Here is a 16,026-nt window from a genome sequence, read left to right on the forward strand (position 1 = left end):
CGGTCAGTATTTTTGCCTGCCACAATCAGAGAATTCGGGGAAATACTTTAACACGTCCTCCAATCATTAACACAAGATCAAAATCCTGAACCCACCTCCCACCCCCAAAGACTCCTGCACCACCCCAGCATTTACAACGTTTACACAGACAACTCAGGAGACCATAAAATCTGCTGGAGTGTTACGCTGGTAATTCCTGAGTCTGAAAACTTGAGGCAAGTCCTTTTTCATTGAGGAATTTCACTTCCCTCATCCAACAGAGATACAGCCCAGAGGGCAAACTCCCATGTTGGGTATAATTCTTTGGGTGAAATGTTTAGAAGAGTCCTGCCAACACAGAGCAGCAATTTCCATGCAAATTCGTGCCTGTGGGGAAAAGTGCAATTGGTCCAACCATTGTACTGATGGGACACCCCCTTCCCACTCCACTGGGGTGTGGAAACACGAAGGAAGAGATCTATCCGTTTGTTCAGCCTCTGAGCATGCCAAACATAAACGACTCCTGTGTTGCAAAGGAGGCGTTCGCTCCACACTGCTGATCAGTGGCAAGGACTGCATAGCAATGAGAAGTTGTGTTCCCCTCCTTCTCAGCGGGACTGTAAGAACAAAGGCAGTGTTTTTCAGAAAGAAACAGAAAAACAAAGCCAGGGCATTTATGTTTTGTGAAACAAAAAAGGCTGGTTAACCATGTGGAGTTTACAAAGAAAAATAATAATAATCTACTCAACTTGGTTAATTCCTGGGGTGACAGTGTTTCAATCCACCCACCTCAATTCCAATGGCCTGTGGCCACGCTGGGGCAGTGGTGGATACAGTGGTGCAGAGTTCAAGACCCATAGATTGTTCTGGTCTCTGCCACTAACTATCAAGATGAACTGGGGCAAATTGCAATAAATGAGTTGAAGTAGCTCAGTGGTCTTCAAACTGGGGGGCAGTGACATTTGCCCTGGTGCATGAAGACTTTCTGAGGGCTTTCCAGGGGAAGAGAGAGCTTTGGGGAATCAACTGCCAAATCTTCAAGTTCCACATGTCCTCTTTCCTGAAATTAATCTGCTAAAATCATGTCTCAAGGACTCTTTTTTTCCTCCAATAATCCTTTTCCTACTTTGCAAAAGAAAAGCACACTCTTCACCCACCACAGTCCTACTCAGGTGCATTGTCCTGAGGTGTGAAAACCTCCAGAGCTTCTTCCTGAGGGAGAGTCCTTTGAGAGAAAAGCAGGAGCGTTTCAAAAAGAAACACTGAAGGGAGGTGAAACACTCATGGCAAGCCTCTTTCTTTCCTTCTTCTTTCCCTCACTCTCTTCTTTCCTTCCTTCATTTCTTACAGTCGGAATTCAGAAGCAAGAAGGTTCCAAAGGGTCACATACTAACACATTCATTTGAATTAAAAAATGAAATAAGATTTTTTTTTCTGACAGAAAGCCCAATTTGGCAGAATGGTTTGACAATAAGGACTAGCTTTGCCAAATAATTTATATGATGGACACTCTCCATAAATTTAATGAGCTAAATCTGCAGCTCCAAAGTTTTGATGAAAATATAGTTTTAATCATGGATATAATATTCAGTACATCAGCTAAAATATACTTTGTAACTATTTAAATTTATGATAAAAATTTTAGATGTCAACTCACAAAGGACCTTTCCAAATTATTTTACAGACTACATGAGCAAAAAAGACTGAAGCCACTAGTCTAGGAAGGAATTCCACTAGTCTGGAGTTCTTTCCAGGTCAACTGCACGTGAAATTTCTTGGTCTTTTCTCTTTCTCCCTCTCTCTGCACCCAGCCGTATACCTGAGTCTCCTAGCCTTGCCACAATGCTTTATCAATCACAGTATTTGAGAGGAGACTTTGTTACTAGTGTTCAGTATCCCTTCAGCTACCCCCAAATAAAACTAACCTGAAAGACCCAGAAAAGTCGAGGGAGAAGCTATGGGAGCCAGGCAGAAAGTCCCCAGAGCACTTTCCATATGTCTTGACCATCTTACAGACGAGGGGACTGGAATGAACAGACTGAACATCTCAACTGGTCAGTAAAAATAATAAACTGGTCTGTCCCAATCTCCCCACAGCACTAACTTAATGTTTACTTCCCACTCATAAGAAAGAGATATGATATTCAAGGTCAAACACCAACGTTTCTTTTTAACTTTCTCTTTGTAATGCACTTAATTGACACAATTCTCATATTTGTCCACAGTGATCACTCCTGGATGTGAAAATGAGAAGAAAAAAATACATAGATATAGAGAAATAGAGACAAATAGAGAGAGAGAGAGAGAGAGATAGATATAGAGATATATAGAATAGCTCCCACTCCCTTTGCTTGATTTATAGAAGGCCAGAGTGGTAAGAATCTCAATTGTTACCAATAAACCTCAGAAAAGGAGATAAACTCTTCAGTGACTCTGATTAGCTATACTAGCCAGCTGGTTTTGCTTTAGACAAAATTTCTCTAATTTTTTCGTGCCATGGCCCCCTTTAGCCATCCAGTAATGTCTATGGAACCCCTTTTTTCTCCAGAGTGGCTGCACCACTTTTTTTCAAATTGTGGTAGCACTTAACAGGAGATCTACCCTTTTTAAAAATATTCATTTATTTATTTATTTGATTGCGCCTGGTCTTAGTTGCGGCAGGCGGGATCTTGCTCCCTGACCAGGGATCGAACCTGGGCCCCCTGCATTGGGAGCGTGGAGTCTTAGCCACTGGACCACCAGGGAAGTCCCAGGAGATCTATCCTTTTAACAAATTTTTAACTGTACAATACAATCCTGTTAACTATAGACACTAGAACTTATTTATCTTGCATAACTGAAACTTTATGCCTGTGGAAAAATAACTTCCCATTTCCCCCTCTGCCAGCTCCTGGTAACCACCATTTTACTCTCTGCTTCTATGAATCTGACTATTTCTGATTCCTCAGATAAGTCAGATCATATAGTACTTGTCCATGTGTGTCTGGCTTATTTTACTTAGCATAATGCCCTCCAGATCCATCCATGTCATTGTAAATGGCAGGATTTCCTTCTTTTTTAAGGTTCAATAATATTCCATTGTATATATAAATCTCATTTTCTTCATTCATTCATCCATCAGTGGACACTCAGGTTGTTTCTATATCTTGGCTATTGTGAATAGTGCTGCAATGAACTTGGAAGTGCAAGTGTCTCTTCAGGATCCTGATTTCAATTCTTTTGGGAGTGGGATTGTATGGACCCCTTTGCAGAATACACATAAGAAATGAGTAAGATTGCAAAAGGAGACAATCATCTTGAAATACTGTTATAAAAACATTTTTAAAAGCAATTTTGTGGCATAGTAGTATTTGTGCTTTTTTATTAATATATTAAATAGCAAGTGTCAGGAGCAAGAATAATATTTATCATAAGTTTAAAGTAGTGATTAGTATACAAAGTATTTTGAAATATCTGTAACCACTATAATATGTTATTTAAAAAATTTATGATTTGGTGAAAAATTCACAGATACTGCTGATATAATTGGGGTTTGTTGCTTATATACATAATAAAAGGAAATGTTAAATTTCAGTTAGAATTTAGTGAAAATACTTAAGTTTTTCCCATTCAAATTCACAGATCTCTTGCTCTAGACAAATTATGACTCAGGCAATATTTTGAAGGCCTGTCCACCTTCCTTTTTTGGCCCTCTTTACTCTTCTGGTTGGCTCTTCCTTCCCTGTATCCTATGCTATGGTAGTTTTGATAAGCTGATGTGATAGCATAGCTGATGTATAATAACCACCATTCATTGACTGTCTACCATTTTGCATACATTATTTATGTGCCTTATGACAACCATCCAAGACATTTTATGGAAAAAATAAAAAAACACAACTGAAGCTCAGGAGGTTAAATAACTTGCCCAAGGCAACCAAGTGGAAGACTCGGTATTTAAACTCAGGTCTGTATGGCTTAAAACTTACTCCCATTTCCACTACACTCCACTGCCTCCTTCTGGCTTGGAGAAATTTTGCATTTTAATAGGGAGTCTAAAAACCAAATACCTCCAAGAAATAGATTTCTGATGGAATTTCAGGGCATCAGAAGAAAGCTATTTGGAGATAAAGAGTCTTTAGACACTCTTTCAATTTTGCAATACAAGTAATTCTTTTCATCCGCCACCCCACTTCAGAGAGATAAGGAACTGAATCAAACCACAGAAATATATCCCTAATCCTTGCGAGGGCTGCACAAATTTCAGAACATTGTGGACAAACAGAACACTTCAGTACTTTTGAAGGGAAAAGGGAGATTGTGGGGAGGATATTTTACCCAGCTGCCACTGCAAGCATTGTTCTAGATGCATTCTGGATTTTTTTTATTACTCCAAAGACAGTAAAGAAACTATGATCCTTACTTGATAGAGGAGGAACTGAGTGCCAAAAAGGATGAAGAAAAGGGAAGGAAGGGCTCTCCCCATTTGTACAACTTCCCAGTAGCTTTCTGTTGTTATAAGCAGATTCCCCAAATTCTAGAAGGAAGAAAGTACTGGGCAGGGAAAAGAGAGCATCTAAAACATTGTTTCACAGATGAAGTACAAAAACAACTTGAAGGCAGCGCCCTCCTTCTAAACTGTAAACTCCCCAAGGGAAGGGACCGCGTCTTTTACACGCCTACTCTCCTGAGCAGCTGGAGTGGGGTCTGACACAGGAGAGGCTCACGGTGATTCTTTTAACCATACAAGGCAACACTGGCCTGTGAACTTCCTCTGTAGCTCTTTAGAGGATCCAAGGCATTCTGTCAGTATAGGACACCCAGTGTTTCTAGCAGCTTGATTTTCCAGGCAATAAACTTTGGACAATGCTGTATTCATTAATCACTGAAATGATCTCTATCTCTTCTGGTTATCCTTCTCTCTTATCATGCTTTCTACTATTTTAAGGCAGAACTGGTAAGTATTGTACCCACTGCAAACACTGGATGACAGGCTTCATCTGGCTTTTTACTAATATTTGTCAAGTTCAAATATATGGTATTCTATTGAGTGCATTAGAAAATTAAGATGGATGGGAATGGATTATGTCTAACATCTTTTATACTACAAACATTAAAGTCTCCACTAGTCTCTAACTAGATCTTCTCCCTTATCTAGTGTTAACTCTAAGAAGCCATTTCAACAAATACTTATTAAACACCTACTATAAACTTTGTCCTATTCTAGGTGCAAGGAGTAGGGAATACAATGTGATAAGTCAAAGCAGCAGTATAAATGAAGCTCTCTGAATCAACCGAGAAGTAACTCATTTTTGCAGTGCTTCCTACTTTTTAAATTGCTTTCACAATACTAGCTCATAGTTTTCTTAAGGTCACATCCTCCCCTAGGTGGTAGGTAGAGCAGGTATTATTACCAAGTATTAACAAGTTTGCAAGACTTGCCCAAGTTCTGACAGTGTATCGGTAGGAGAACTAAAGCTAGAGTCCAAACCACAGAGATCTGGCCCAGAACCTGAGTCTCCACTTTCATGATCTATTCCTTTTCCAGGCAGACTGCTTTCCTATATAACCAACATCATTCAATAACACTGCGATACATACTCTGAGACCTCACAATCTAACTCATGATGGAGACCCCTGTTGTTCTACATCTCACCCCGAAGTTCCACAGGCAATTATTCCACCAGGTTAATGAGTAGAAATGGTTAATGAACTATGAATTCCATACCTAGGGGTTCCACTTATCTATTGCTACATAAATTATTCTGAAACCCAATGGTTTAAAACAACAATTTTACTATGAGTCATGAGTCTATCTATCAGGAATTCGGGCTGAGCTTATCTGGGTGATTCATCTATTCCACGTGATGGTGATGGTGATCACTCTGCTATATTCAGCTGGAAGATGGCCTCAATCACACGTCTGACACCTTACAGGGGAAGGAAAATGGCTGTAACACTGGACTTAGCTGGGACTATCAGCCAGAGCACCTGTATGTGACCTTTCCAGTATGGCAGCCTCAGGATAATCAGACTTTTTACCTGGAGTCTCAGGGCTCAAGAGTGATGAGGCAGGAGCTGCGTGGTCTTTTGTGACCTAGCCTCAGAAGTGACATAGCATCACTTCCATCATACTCTTTTGGCCGAAGCAGTCACCAGCCTGCTCAGATCCAAGGAGAGGAGACACAGACCCCTACCCCTCCATGAGAAGAGTGTTAAAGGATTCATGGCCATGATTTTAAACAGTTCCATATGGGTTTCTTATATTAACTTATAATTCCTCCTCTTAGCCAGTGGTGGTCAAGAGAGCTGTCTCTGTTCCCATGCCACCCATTTCCTCTTCTCAAGTCACCCAAATTTGCTAGCCTTCTGTCTGTTCTGCACACTCGGCATGTTCCTGTCCCCTGCAGTGTTGTGTTGGATGGTCATTTCCTGGATCAGGGCCCTCGTTACATAAGGTTCTCAGTCTTCATCCATGGCTGCATGAGGTATACACTAAGGGACTGAGTCCTCATTACTTTTATTACAAGGAGCTCGTGCTGGTTGTTTAGTGCCAGGAATGGCTTCTCTCTCCACTGGTGCTACTTTTGCATCGTTCAGTCCCTGAGGCGCTCCTGCTGTTTCCTTGTATGTATGTCAGCTGTGCACCGATCTCTGCCAACTTAGAACTGAGCTCTCAGAGTAGGGTCTTTACCTGTCCTAATAGGATGTTTTGTGTTCCCAACAGTACACTTGAGACCAAATTGCAAAGTAGATAAGAACACAAGCTTTGGGGTCAAAAAGCTCTGGATTTCTAATCCTTCCTCCACCACTGTGTAATCTTGTCCAAGCTACTTCATATCACTGAGCCTTAGTTTCCTAGTCTGAAAAATGGAGACAAAGATATATACTTCCTGCCAAAGGGGTTAAAAGGTTCTATGTAGTCAAAGCAATTATCACATCACTGGTGCTTAGTAAAACCCACTAAATGGTACCTACAGTAATAGTAGCACTACCAGTAGTAGCAATGGTGGTTAACAATATCTAACTGACAAAGGACTATGATGACATAAAGTAAAGGACTCATGAGCATGCAAATGAATTCCTTTCTCTACAGATATATAAACTGGACTTAAAATATGTATGGATATGAGTATGAACATACATACCCATGTATAAGTTAAAATATTTATATTTTCCCTTTTCACCAGGTATATTTTATTTATATTTTTTAAATGTCCACATGGGTATTTTCTGTCATTCATTCATACCAGCTTTTCAAGTAACTTTTACCAAGAGAATCTACCTATTTTTAAAAAGCATTCAAATGCTGTGGTTGGGCTCGGCATATCACAAAGAATACAGCATGATGAAAATGTCTCTAGAGCACCATAAAGAAACACTTCAATATTTAATATGGGCGGATTTACTCCAAGGGCTGAAACACAGTCTGCCTATCACCAGCTCAGTTTCGAAATACAGTTCTTGGCTCCACTCCGCAGTTCAATGAATGTGATCAGTGCAAATTCACAAGGTGAATAAATCTTAAAGATATTGAACTAAGTTATTTCCCAACACAAGAACACAAGGGGCAAGACAATCTTGATTAGTCAATGCCTGAACTAATATTTCATCTTGGACTAGATGATGTAAAGTTTCATGTTATTGACTCCCTGTTTGAATCTTCTTTGGAGAAAAGCAATATTCCACTCTGAATTGGTTATTATCACAACACCATCCCCATAGTTAAGATCTGTCAATATTCCTTCATCTGCGAGATGCTTAAGGTCTAAGGTTTTACTGGTCCTGACATGAAGTAATCTGCATCACAATTCACATGTAATTCACATCACTTATACAGTTCAACCTTTCTGAACAAGTGAAAATCCTCCCAACAGGAACTATATTTACCTGCCATTCACCTACAACTGTGCAGAAGAAACTGGGTGGAGGATAGAGTTAAGGGCATTTTAGAGGGTCTGAAATTTTACTTCCCAACAGGCAGCAAAGGATGCGATGAAACATTGAAAGTTCCTAGGTTTGGTATAAGTACAGTGTATTAATTTCCTAGGGCTGCCATAACAAAGTACCGTAAACTGGGTGGCTTAAAGGAGATTTACTGTCTCATGGTTCTGGAGGCTAGAAATCCAAAATCAAAGTATCAGCAAGATTGGTTCCTTCTAAGAGCTATGAGGGCACATCTGTTCCATGGCTCTCTCCTAGCTTCTGGTGGCCCAAGGTATTCCTTGGCTTGTGACGGCGTAACTCCAACCTCTGCCTCCATCTTCACATGGCTGTCTTCTCCCTTGTGTGTTTACATCATCTTCCCTCCACATACATGTATCTCTGTGTCCAAATTTTTTTTATACAAAGACATTTGTCATATTGGATTAGGGTCCACCCTTATGACCTCATTTTAACTCAATTACCTCTGTAAAGGTCCTATTTCCAAATAAGGTCATGTTCTGAGGGGGTTAGGACTTCAACAGATGTTTTCTGGGTGACACAATTCAACCCCTAATATTCAATATGCGAAAATGAGAGCAAAACAGAGCAAGGAAATGGCACAGCCATATTACAGCAATGTAGGACCAGGAAAAATGCCAACGTAATACAAAAGATTATCATTCGTGCCTTCCAAAATTATTTTTCCATTGTTTAGTCTCCTTTTATGCAAGCTACCATTGTTTCACTTTCAATCTCTGTAATTCAAAGCACAGAGAACAATTTGATAACCTTTTTTCCCAGATCTGTCTTGGGATGTCTAGTTCCCAAATAGGTTATTCTGTTAGGTACAGGATTTCCCTGAGCTTTCTATATTTGTTATTTCTTTAGCAAAAGGGTTTGGAATAACTTACAGCCAACTGTTCTGTATCATATTTTGCTGAGAATAATAGATGTGTATGGTGATTATCATTAGACTTGAGTTAGTTATAAGTTGACAAAATCCTTCCAAACATTGGAAAGTTGATCTCATCTTTCTCAGAGAATGTTTTTCCTCTCTTCACCTCTGGCCTCCAGCTTCTTAGAACCAGCACCATTCAGGAAGGGTTTAAATAAAGAATCTACAGCATTTATGATGTTCTTAGCCATAAATAATGCCTCTGCCAAGGACCGGGCTCTTAGAAATGGACTTTTGCTTTCTCTCAAGTATACTGCAAGGAGGAACACTATGAATCTGGGAATATCTCCTTCCTTTGCCAAAAGTATATGTTTTAAGCTTTGGAACCTCCTAAAGGACTAGCTGGCAAATACTGTATGAGAAACGAAGGACAAGAGACCAAGTAATAGAAATCATATCTGAATCCAACTTTGGATATGCGTGAGATTTTGAGATTGTACTCCACAGTGGAAGCAATACCATATAAAGTAGAGCCAATGTAAGAAATGCTTAGACTAATCTTTGTAACTGCATTTTCCCCCTAGATTGGGTGGAGTTTTGAATATTCCAAAGTCAGAAGAGGAGCCACGATTCAAGAGATATGTAAAGAAACCTTGGAGGAAAATGTCTAGTCTCCAGAACTAAGAGTTAACAGAATTATAACTAATTCTAACAAATCTGAAAACCAAATAGCAGAATCAAAGCACCATATAGTGGTATCATGTTTTTACCTGAGTAATTGATATTATAGAAAATCAAGTTGTGGAAGATACCTTTGCAGCAACCGCAGCCCTAGATTCATGTTCAACATGTGGATTTCTGGATCTTTCAAAGGGTGCCAACATGTGCTAAATGAAAGAAAAAGAAATATTAGAATCATCTTCCTCAAACTTGACCTACTAATTTCAGAGATAAAAGTCACTTAGCTTAATGGTTGTTTGGCTGCTTGGGCTAGAGTACTGGCTTTAGATATTTTTCTTTCAAGTGAAATTGTAGCTTTACTGTAATACATTTTATGGCATCTCATAACATTGATATGGTGTAATAACTATACTTGTGTTACATGATCTCAAAACTAGGACAGCCCTTACAGATTGTCTATCTTTTCAAAGTAGCTTTTACATACATGATCACTGTATCTCAGGTTACTAACTCAAAAGAATACGGAGGTCCAGAATGGATGTGTGACTTGCCCAAACTCACCCACAAGGCAGAGCCAGGACCTTGCCCTCCATGCTCTCTGCATCCTCTTTTCCATTTCTATTTCACATCCATATCACCTCCAAACACTTTGCTCAAATACTTCAGCATCTGAGTCACAGTTGCTCTCTCTCCCCAATCTTCAGCCATCATTCTCAGGAACAGAATCATCCAAGCTGATGACCAGAAAATTTCTCAACAACTCTCATCCTCAACTCCATCACACTTCAGCCACAACTTGGATTTTCTCATCACTAAGAACTGCTTACCTCTGAAATCTCTAGTCAGTTTTCCTTTTCTGGCACAATTCACTTTCCTCTCACATATCTACTTAATCTGCCTACTGCAATAATCAGTCAGTCAAAAGAATACCAACTGAGAACCTACTGCACCCAGGCCTGGGAAATCAGTGTAAGACCAGCTAACCACGGGCCTAGTGCCCTCTTGGACCTCTTGGTCAGGTAGCAGCTCACTATACACCAGTGCACACCTGCTCTGAAGGCCTCAACTGTCTCCTCAGCAATGGATGGTTACCCTCTCTAGCATCCTAAAATCCTTCAGTTCATTGATCGTCCATCATTCCAATCCCCAAATCCAGGTCACTTCATCATTCACATTCTCTGCTCCCAGACTACCTTGCTGCTAGATAAGATCATAAAACTACAATGACTAGTTCCACCACAAATTCAAATTCTTCAACTTGATCTAAGAAGTTTAAATTACTTCAAAAGACCCAGAGAGAACCAAAACATGGATGGAAGTCTTAAAGATGCAGATTTTTGATGACACAAGATAGCAATTTATAACCAGGTCAGCTAACCAGGAACAGAATAGTAATGAGCTCAGTATTGCTATTGGTAGCATAAGTAGAGTTCAAATCAAAGGTTCCCAAACATGACTGGCTTTAACACCTGAAGAGAATTATTAAAATACAGAGTCCCAAGTCCTACTTCAGACTTACTGGATCAGAACCTCTGGGAGGCATATTTCTAAAGCTCCCTGATAGATTCTGATACAGCTAATTCACAGGCTGATATTAGGGTCCCACTGGGCTATACTCTTGGCCATACTTTTTTCCAGGACACAATGAGAGGGATTTCTTCACTAAAGAGGAGTCTGGACTGAATGGTCTGCCTTTATATTTTATTTCTTCTTCTTTCTCCTCTACCTGAACCTGAAGTCTGTTAATGTTGTCTGTTCTCTGTTCCACATATGGCTCTTAGAACTCAACACACTGATGCAACTCGGGAGCACAATCCCTGCCCAATCAGCTGTGGGAGTCCAGGGTTCCCGCCAGTCTAGAAATGACAGTGGTGGATGCACATGCAAATCCTACTTATTCCACCTCCGTGGACATGAAGCACCACAACTTCTCTTAGTTTTCCCCCTGACAAGGACGGGCTGCCTGCTCTTTACTCTCTTCTGCCCTCTTGCCTCATTTGTAATGACTTTATGTAGCCAAAATGAATGTTTCTTCATTTCTGCCCTTCTAGCAGAAGTAAAAGCAAGATGAACATCACATCTTTGCTGGACTAAACACTTAAATACATTTGTTGCTGCAGTGGCCTCTGTGGACTCTGCCAAGGTGCAGCTTATGTCACTGTTTTGAGACATCTTTATGGTCAGTGAAAAGATCAGCATTACCTCCAGTGATGGTAAGATTCAAATAGCCAGTTCCAGTAACATCCCTGAAGATAAGTCATAGTCTGATCAGTTGATTTATAATAAATCTTCCCTATGTGTATCTTGATAAAAGCAGACTTTTCAGGATTTTTTTAAGTTCCCTATCAAGGCTTTCCTTTTCATACTTTTCAGTTGCCAAATTATACAAAATTATAATTTTCCTCATTTACTATGGATATGATTGACTACATAGTCCTTAAAAAACAGTTACCTGCAAATAAAATTACTTGACCCCAATTTCATATACACACAAAAAATAGATAATACTCTAAATGCTATCTCATCTTGTCATTTTTCGTTGAATTACAAAAGGTTTCACACAGGTCAGCATTGCTGGTGCCGCCTTACTTTCATTTCTGTAACAATCTTCTTTATTATTAATAAGGTGATGGCAATAAAAGTAATAATAATGTCTGCATATTTTCCCAAGAGCACAAACGTCTTGGCTCTGGGTACCAACATGCACTAAATATATGACAGATGCTGTGTATCTTTCTTTTTTTTTTTAGCATCTTGAATGTCTTAAACAATTTTCCTTTAGTTACTATGGAAGTTCCTAACAATCCCAGTTACTAAAGGCAAGAGAGTGGTAAAAAAAAATTAAATTTTCCTTCTTTCCTTTTGTCCTTTTAACAGAGCGGCCTCACATTTTCGATATTTCAAGTCTCATATACACATCACAAATTCTTTGAAATTTGAATGTTATTAGAGAAATAATTCTGTTTTCTTCTCAAGGAAGAATAAAAACCTAATTTATGTAGGAGTTTTTCTAACAGGAGAAAATGGCCATGACTTATGGAGAAGTAAGCTATGTCTTTGAGAAAAAGCTGGGCTTCAGGCCCACAGTCTGGACTATTCTCTTCTCACCCAGATTCATTCACCGTATTCTTCCCTTATTAAATCAGCCTTTTGGAAATGTTACTTCTCTTTGAGTCATCTGGTAGACCACTTACCATCAATGAAATAGACTTTGATTTGTTGGTTATTTCTTTCTAGGCACCATACTCACGAATCCAGAGGCAGCCACAAGACGAATGAGTCACTAGGTGCAGATCAAGTTCTGAAGTTTAGAAAGATGAGAGTGATTAAACAAAAGCCCCCATTTGGTTCAGACTTTATTTTTTATTCATTTCAATTCGTTAAACATTTACAGAACTTTTACTGTCCTGGAATAAGTTCCCTTGAAAATTGAGCCTGGGGCAAGTCTTAAATTCTAAGCTTTACTGGGAGATATAATTCCAGGGCAGTGTGAGTGACAGAAAAGAGAACTGAGGCAGGTAAGATTGGGAAGCACATACAAGGTATTGTGTTACAAAATTAGTCATTTCACAAAGACAAACAGTCTCTTGGGATAAGCTATACAGAAAGCTTTCTCTTGGTATAGTCCATCACGCGGTGGAAAAAAGAGAGAAATTAACCATCAGCTTCCTCCCATCTATTATATCCCGCAACCATAAGTTGCCATCCAGCAACTGGAGTGGAAGAAGAAATCCAGAGCTCTAGAGAGACATAAAGGCCAGAGAATCTGAGGTGGCACAAAAGAGGTGTCTTGATACATTTATCACGCACAATGGAAGCCCTTTCATAGTATATTTCCTAGTCAAATATGACTATCAAAATTAAAATTAAATATATCCTACCTGTATTTTCAAATCACAACTAAGAAAAAAGTAACTTTTGATCATTGGTTGCCTTTGAAGAAGACATATGTAATAGTATATAATTTTTTTAGGAATTGTTTTTACCTATGAATTTCATTTCTAGTATTGCTAAACAATAAACGTCAATCAAAGAAAAAACAGTTGATTTTTCTAGAGAAGACTGCTGAAGCCCCTCTAGACTAGCAGAATTAAATAAATATTAAACATAAGCTTCTAAGGAAACATTCAAAAATCAAGTGAGTTCTCCAGGTGGTCACCTATGGGAAGGTGGTTAGGGATGACTCTAACTTCCTTAACAAAATGTGAGTATCATGTCCACTGTTATGGGAGAAGGAGGGAGAAATTTAGGAAGAATAGATTACTTCTATCATTAGTATGCAAATAAATTATTTATATGCAAATAATATGAGCAGCACTGTGGTTATAATACTTGGTCTTACAAAGAAATCGTTTAAATTCATCTGCCTGGGGGAAGAAAAAAGCTTTTTTTACTATCCTACCAAACTTTCCACTGAATTATTTGGGCCAGAATAACTCTGCATATGATGTAATCTGAACCAGTATTGTTGGACATATCTTTAATTGTGATTAAAACACTTCAGCTCAGTCTAATTTCTTTCTGCTTCAAGGGTGTCCAAATGTCCTTAAGGACAGATAACTCCATCCATAACTACCATCACCACTACCATCATTAAGTACTTGGATAACATAATATCTGATGTTAAAGAAGTCATTTATTTGAAAAGCATAGAAGACAACTTAATTCTGCTATGTACCAAGTCTTACTTGCCATGAATTAGCAGTTCAAGGTGCTTACACTGTTAACCCCAAATCTTTGGTCTACTTTTATTTTCAGTTCGTCCAAAAATTCTCGAAAAAAAATTTATTACTTACATGTGGTAATTCTCTACCTACAAGAAGAATAAGGAGTCTGCTCAGGCCATCCAAAATAGTAATAGGGGACCTTATCTTGTTATAGGACTAGTCCACACACAAGATGTCCTAGTTTGCTAGGGTTGCCACAACAAAGTACCACACACAGACTGAGTGGCTTAAACAACAGAAATTTATTGTATCATTTTCCAAAAACCAGGAGTACAAAATCAAGGTGTTGGCAGGGTTGTTTCCTTCTGAGTGCTGTGACGGAAGGATCTGTTCCAGGCCTCTCTCCTTGGCTTGCAGATGGCCATCTTCTCCCTATGTCTCCTCGCAATGTCTTGCCTCTATGCATGTCTCTGTGTCCAAGTTTTCCCTTTTGGTAAGGACAACAGTCATATTGGATTAGGTTGCATCCTAATGATCTCATTTTAACTTGATTACCTCTGTAGAGAGCCTCTCTCCAAATAAAGTCACATTCTGAGGTACTAGGGTAAGGACTTCAACATATGAATTTGGAAGGGGACACAATTCAACCCATAACACTCCCTAACACTCTTGCATTTTGGTTATATGATCTGCAAAGACGGGTTCCACTGGGGTAACGGCAAAGGTCAGAATGCAAGCTCCAGCGTCCAGTCACAGCCCCTGGCTAACTGTGAGACCTCAAACGAGTCACCTAACCTCCTTAAGCTCCATTTCTTCACCTGTAAAATGGGAATGATAATAGTTCCTACCCCACAGGGTGGCTGTGAGGAGTAAACTGTCAACCATGTGAAGTGCTTAGCCCAGTGTCTGGCACATAGTTAAGTGCTCCTAATACACTAGTTATTATTAGCATGAATTTTTTAAAATTAATTTTTACTGGAGTATGGTTGCTTTACAATGTTGTGTTAGCCTCCACTGCACAACTATTAGCATGAATTATTAACCTAAAATGATCAGTCTAAACTGAAAAGTAAAGCTCACAAACCCAAGGGTGGGAGAAAACAGTTTCGAGCTTTCCTCTCCCACCAATTTACAGCCCCCTCTACTTAGGCTGCCTTTTAGATTAAGGTGGACTCTCAGAGCCAAGCTCTCAGGAATGGCTGACTTAGAATTACAGTGGCTGATCTCCACATTACTCCACCTTTAATGCTACAAGATTTCCTAAGAGGCAGAGCTGAGGTCACTGAATTTACTGACCAAATGTCCTACTTTACATGGTGTCCTTTATACTGAGATATTATGCTACACAGCCTTCTTCTCACAGTAACTGCTTTTCCGTATCTCAGAAGGTCAGCTCTACTCTACACATCCTATTTCAAGCAGTTCATATTTTCTCTTTTATTCAGCCAAAATTAGATTACCAATTTTTCTGCGTATGTGTGATTGTGGTTTAAGTTTTTTCCCCCAAACCTTCCTTTACAAATTCATTAATATTCATGGAGTTTATATATTAAATTTACATAAGTCTGTGATAAGAGGGAAGTCTCTGCTCCCAAGATTCTAATCTTACATTAGGAGGCTCTGAGGCTTGTTATAAATACCTGTTTTTACTGTTTTGTTTTCATGTTTGGCTTATCTCCTACCTTTTCGTGGAGCCACGAATAAAAACAGAAAGATCTAGGCAGTGGATAGGTCTCTGACCACCCCAATGAGCCTCCTTTCTTGGTGTATCTCAGGAAACGGTGAAATTAGCATAACAAAACTACTCAGTCTGACATGCTCAAGAGATGTGTTTTCTGGGAGAAAGCCTACAACGTTATTAAAGCATCTAGGGCTACTTTATGACTTTTGTGGTCCCCT

General features: G+C 39.3%; 1 long non-coding RNA gene across 6 annotated transcripts in view; it reads right to left on the reverse strand.

Moving 5' to 3' along the window:
* LOC132368564 (uncharacterized) overlaps nt 1-16,026 on the reverse strand; it is a 547,341-nt gene that overhangs the window by 435,854 nt on the left and 95,461 nt on the right. For all 6 annotated transcript variants that reach the window (XR_009504126.1, XR_009504127.1, XR_009504125.1 and 3 more), the window contains 2 exons: nt 12,655-12,761; nt 9,592-9,666 (listed from right to left, as the gene is read on the reverse strand). This is a non-coding gene — a long non-coding RNA (uncharacterized LOC132368564). The remainder of the gene's footprint in view (nt 1-9,591; nt 9,667-12,654; nt 12,762-16,026) is intronic.

This window comes from Balaenoptera ricei, chromosome 7, assembly GCF_028023285.1.
Source record: "Balaenoptera ricei isolate mBalRic1 chromosome 7, mBalRic1.hap2, whole genome shotgun sequence".
Taxonomy (NCBI): Eukaryota; Metazoa; Chordata; class Mammalia; order Artiodactyla; family Balaenopteridae; genus Balaenoptera; species Balaenoptera ricei.